This window comes from Chiloscyllium plagiosum, chromosome 5, assembly GCF_004010195.1.
Source record: "Chiloscyllium plagiosum isolate BGI_BamShark_2017 chromosome 5, ASM401019v2, whole genome shotgun sequence".
Lineage (NCBI taxonomy): Eukaryota > Metazoa > Chordata > Chondrichthyes > Orectolobiformes > Hemiscylliidae > Chiloscyllium > Chiloscyllium plagiosum.
The window spans coordinates 93,411,475-93,417,474 of record NC_057714.1 but is presented as its reverse complement, the minus strand read 5'-3'; the positions used below and the strand labels follow the sequence as shown (position 1 = coordinate 93,417,474).

Below are 6,000 nucleotides of genomic sequence, written 5' to 3'. Positions count from 1 at the left end.
GGGATGGTGGTCTGGGCGGAGCGAGGATGGTCAGGGGGATGGGGGTCTGTGCGGAGCGAGGATGGTCAGGGGATTGGGGTCTGTGCGGAGCGAGGATGGTCAGGGGATGGTGGTCTGGGCGGAGCGAGGATGGTCTGGGGATGGGGGTCTGAGTGGAGCGAGGATGGTCAGTGGGATGGTGGTCTGGGCGGAGCGAGGATGGTCAGGGGATGGGGGTCTGTGCAGAACGGGGATGGTTGTTGGACTGGGGACCAGTGAGGACGGTCAGCAGCTTGTGAGCTCAGGCAGACCATGTTGGAAGTCCCCTGCACTGATTTACTGCAGGCCCTTGATGGAAAGGCTGTAATGCTTATCTTTTTAACTTTATTCTCATTTTTCTAGTTTATATTATGAACAACTGCATGTCCCTTTGTTTCCTTCCCTTTTCCCTTTATTTCTGTATTTTTTGTCCAAAATGTGTACCTCGGTACTTTGGAACAAAGATGGTGCCATAATGGGTGACATTGTAAACTTTTTACTTTTCATCTGTACTTGAGTACTCATGACAATAAAGGATATTCTAATTCTTATTCTAATTCTAGACATTACAAGGGCTGAAAATGAATGAATAAATCCTGAGCTTCTGGTAAACCTATGGAAATACTCTGACCATTCAAGACTCCTCTCTTCCTCCCTGTCCTCATGACAGCATCTCCCTCCATCTCAGCCTCTAACTCTCAGTTATTTCTGTGTAAAAGCAGGATAATAGGGAGTTTCCTCCTTAAATGTCATGTTGCCCCTGAGCACTGGTATAAAACGTATAATTTGCCAGCAGTACACTTGCTTTTTTATAACACCTTTCAAGTGAGTGTTGCTAAAAAAGAGATATGAAGTTGAAGCTTTTCATCTTGGAAGTTCAGAATTTAGGACCGAGACAGGACAGGCACAACCACCAATGATGGAGCATCAAAAATTGGGGATATGCTTCAGGCCAGGTTTGTAGGAACACAGAAATCCCCATGTTGTAAAACTATTAGAGATTTCAGAGATAGCAAGAATGAAACTAGGTGAGAATTTTGAAAGTGAACATTCTCCATTTACTGGTTGCCTGTTGTGAGCCAAAATTCATCTTTGCTGTTTCTTCCAAAACACAAGTTAAGGATTCTTTGCATTTAGTGCATGAAACAGTTTGCACCATGCATTTTTCTATGTGAGAAATTAGCTCCCTTGAGCTTTTATATAGCCCACACTGTTTATAGTCATGCACCAAGAAAGGAACTCAGGAACATCAATCAGCTCATTGGTAATTATATGATTGCCTTCCATTTGATCCAGGCAACCAAAAAAGATACGGTTCTTAATTAATTAAATAATTCTTTCACAGGGACCAACACATTATTCAAGTGTTCAGAATACATTTGGCAATGCATCGTCTTCAATACACAGCTCCATGGTATTGGAATGTTGTTTTAAAGATTCTATCTTCTCGATTTTGCCCCTCACCTGAGGCATGGTGACCCTCAGATTAACCTCACCACCAGTCATCTCTATCTAATGAGAGAGCTAGTTGATTTTAACCCTACTGCGAATCCTCTTGCAAGGATGCCAGCCTTGAAGAAGTTTTCCTCCTCTCTCTACAAGGATCTCAGGGAGTCCCTCTCCCACTGCAACCCCCAGGTCATTTCCTCTGCCCTGAAGCTCTTAATCTATCACCTTCATCTCCTCCCCCACTCACCTATTGTACTCTATGCTACTTTCTCCCCACCCTCCTCTCACTTATCTCTCCACCCTTCAGTCTCTCTGCCTGTATTCCTGATGAAGGGCTTTTGCCCGAAACGTCGATTTTACTGCTCCTCGGATGCTGCCTGAACTGCTGTGCTTTTCCAGCACCACGCTATTCTAATGACAGAGCAGCCTATGGCCCTCTGGATCTGTGGTTAACTTTACCTTTACATGGTTTCAAACTGATTCTCTGTTTGAAAGAGATAATGATAGCATTTGTTTTATTCACGCATGGACGTGGCTGGGTCAATATTTATTGCACATCTCTAATTGTCCTTCAGAAGATGGTGGCATGCTGTCTACTTGAATCAATGAAGTCCAAGTGTTGTTGGAATAACCACAGTGCTGTTAGAAAAGGAGTTCAAGGATTTTGATTCTGCAAGTGAAAGAATGATAAAAAAAATGTCAGGATGACTTAGAGTTGAAATTGAAGGTGATGGTGTTCCCATATAACACGTGCTGTCGTTCTTTTGGATAGTAGAGCTTGCAAGCTTGCAGGGTGCTCTCCAAGGAGCCTTGGCGAGTTGCTGCAGTGCATCTTGTGAATGGTACACACTTTCGGTTAGGCAGCTAATGGTTTTGTCTATTACTCTCAGTCCAGAGTATAAGTTTAGAGCAATTATGTATTTACAACTTCCTGCTCAGTAAATGCGCACATGGTCAATAACCAGAAAATGATGATTTAAATTAATTGGGAAAAGAAATGGAGAGGAAATGAGGAGAATGTTCTTTTTACTCAGTGTACTATTACAATCTGGAATGGATTAAGTAAAACTAAGTCTATTACAGTGGCACACATATAAAAATCAAGGAAATAAAAGTAGACTTTAATTTATGGATCTCAAGTGAATTTGTTCCTAAAAATAGATATAGATTTTGTTTTCCTTATGGAGAACAGGTCAACAATACTGCTTTCAACTGGGCACTTTTTCATTTAGTCGTATCTTTTTTTTGCGCACTGATTTCTGTCAAATCTAACAGTAAAGCAACAGAAATGGAGAAGTGACATTTTCTTTATGATAAGAGGTTTTTTGCTTTCTTCTCATATATAAACATGGGCCCTTAAGGATTAAGACATTTATATCCCACACAGATTTCACCTTAAAATAAAATTGTACTTTAATGTCAAGGTCAAGTAGAAGTACACATAGCCTTTTACAGACTTAGGCACAGAGTCAAAAGACTTCAGCTGAATTCCTGAAAGCTTGCTTACGAAACCCAGACATCCACAATTCAAAATAGGTCATGGATTCACTGAATGATTTTGTTTTAATCAACATTACAAATATGTCTCTTTCTCCAGGATGGTGCAGTATTTGATATTATCAGTAGTTGTAGAACTGAACAAAGCACTCACTATTCTTGTAAATTATTTAAGCTTTTAAATACATTCATAAGATACCAACCAGATTAATAAACAACATGAAATATAAATTTCCTTCCCCTTATAGTTCTTTTTGTGATATTTTTAGCAAAAACTTATAAATTCCTTAAATCCTATTTTTATCCAAGCTTTGGGAAAGAAATATAAATAAACAAAAGCATACTGACTAAATACATATTGTCAAGGGAATTGATTAATACTATTGTTCCAATATTTGTCGCAATTGGAGTTACAGTCAAATAAAAAGGTTACTTTTAAAAACCATAAGTTATTGCACACTCTCTCTGCCAACGTGATTATTACAGTGTGTGTTAACTGGCACTGAAATTGCCTACATTATCTCGTTTCAGGAATGTAAATCTGATTAGCACAAAATTAATTGGGAAGAGTAGACAAGTATTTTACCTCTGCTAAGCATTCATACTCATGCTGATAGGCTGAATTTGTTCGTCAAAGCAAGGGACGTGCAGCATATTGTAGCTCCATTCAGAATGTGGGCAGCCAGGACAATAAACATTGTGTCGGCCAATTGCAGTCGGCTGGACATCCTTCTTTTTGAAAGTCTGCAGTTTCTGATGTTTTTAAAGACTCCACAAAAATTCATGTCCATGGATAAATAGAAATATGATATTGATTCCTTCATATATTTGTGTTCTGGATAAGAAAACAAAACTTCAACTGCAATTTCCATATTTTTTTAATACGTACATGAAACACTAGGATATTTGTCCTTCTGTATCAGTGTTTATTAAGATTAGGAGTTTTGTTAGGAGAGGGTATCATTGTGAGAAGGAAAGAAACAGTATCTAGAACAGTGGATGATCTAATTCCCAATCTTTTTCTTTCAAAAGGAACTGGAACTGAGACTTAACATCAGTTTTGTCATTACATTACTCACCTTCCTCTCCATTCTTTTTATTGCAATCTTTTCTCTGCTGTTACTAATCATTGTGGTCAGTGTGCTCAGCACTGGCTTAGTTCGTCCTCTGGTTGCCATGACATTTCCTTTTCCCACGGTGAGTTAAATGTACACAGTATCAATATTCACTTGTGCTTCCTGTGTAAAACCCACCCTTCGTGACAGAATTTGCATTAGTTAAGTGAACAAACAAAAGATTCAAATAAAGGACTGGGGGTGTGGGGGTTTCAATAATGAGTAATGTAATGGAAAGATTGAATCTCTTAAATTCTTTTGAACACAACTTGCCAAACTGTAGGTTTATTCTGAAAGTGTAAAGATAAAGGCAGATTTATGTAATGCTACCACCATGACATGTGGTGTTTATACTGATTATAAGTATCAAACATAGACATTTTAGTTTAATCTTCCAATTAAGATATTCAACTATGTCTGGACTGTACTGAGCTGACAAGGACAGGCAAACATGTAATCTCACTTTGACCATTCCAAACCCAACACAAATGGTGTTACTTTCCTACTTCTTATCTTCCTAATAAACATGTCAGTGATTATACGACTTTATCAAATATCTGGGTTTCATCTTTGGAAGACTAAATGACACATTACCTTTAAAGAAAAACCTCTGGGTCTTGGAGATTCTCCCTAAGTTTCAGTTTTATTGATCCTCTGGAGTGTTGCAAATGGTGTATTAATACTGTCATTGAACATAAACCCAGACTCCACAAACGTTCCTCATTTGTTTAGGTTTCCAGTCCTGGGACCATTCTTGTGAACTTCCTCCAAACACACTCCACATGTTCCAAATATGGCCTGACCAGAACCTTATAGAGCCTCAGAAGTACATCCCTGCTTTTAAATTCAAGTCCTTTCAAAATAAATTCAACATTGCATTTGCCACACCCACCACCCTCTCAGTGAAAAAGTTGTCCCTTAAGACCCTTTTACATTTTTTTCCTCTCACACTAAACATATGCTCCTCTAGTTTTGGACTCACCCACCCCAGGGAAAAGACCTTGTCTATTCACCCTATCCATGCCCCTCATGATTTTATAAACCTTTTGAGTCATCCTCAACCTTTGACACTCCAGGAAAAATAGCCCCAACCTATTCAGACTCTCCCTATAACCTAAACCCTCCAATATCCTTGCAAATCTTTTCTGAACCTTTTCAAGTTTCACAACATCTTTCCTATAGCAGGGATACCAGAACTGAATGTAGTATTTCAAAAGTGGCCTAACCAATACAGCCACAACATAAACTACCAATCCTATACTCAAGAAGGGTTTAGAGGGATATGGGCCAAGTGCTGGCAAATGGAACTAGATTAATTTAGGATACCTGGTCAGCACAGATGAGTTGGCTGAAGGGCCTGTTTCCATGACGTACATCTCTATGATTCTATGACTGACTCAACCTGCAAGTTTACCCTGAGAAAATTCTGGACTAAGACTCCCAAATCTTTTGCATTTCAGACTTCTGAATTTTCTCCCCATTTAGAAAATAGTCCATGCTTCTATTCTTCCTACTAAAGTGCATGACCTTACTGTTTCCCATGTTGTACTCCATCTGCCACTTTTTTGTCCACTCTCCTAATATGTCCAAATCCTTCTGCAGCATCCCCGCCTCCTCAATATTACTTGTCCCTCAACCTATCTTTGTATTGTCTGCAAAACTAGCCAGAATGCCCTCAGTTCCTTCATCTCAATCGTTAATGTATAAAGTGAGAAGTTGTGGTCCCAACACTGACCCTTGCGGAACACCACTTGTCACCAGCTGCCATCCTGAGAAGGGCCCTTTATCTCCACTCTCTGCTTTCTGCCAGACAGCCAAGCTTGCCTCTAACACCATGGGCCCTTATCTTGCTCAGCAGCCTCTCGTAAGGCACTTTGTCAATAGTCTTCTTGAAGTCCAGGTCGATAACATTCCATTGGCT

The 6,000-nt window shown here is 39.6% G+C and overlaps 1 long non-coding RNA gene across 3 annotated transcripts in view; it reads right to left on the bottom strand.

Moving 5' to 3' along the window:
• Window positions 1-1,995: 1,995 nt before the first annotated feature.
• Window positions 1,996-6,000, bottom strand: part of LOC122550314 — a 45,518-nt gene continuing 41,513 nt past the window's right edge. For 2 of the 3 annotated variants that reach the window (XR_006311816.1, XR_006311818.1), the window contains exons 2-3: window positions 3,551-3,799; window positions 1,996-2,137 (exon numbers count right to left, since the gene is read on the bottom strand). This is a non-coding gene — a long non-coding RNA (uncharacterized LOC122550314). Of the gene's footprint in view, window positions 2,138-3,550; window positions 3,800-4,043; window positions 4,194-6,000 lie in introns of those variants that run through there. The other variant, XR_006311817.1, reaches the window with a different exon arrangement.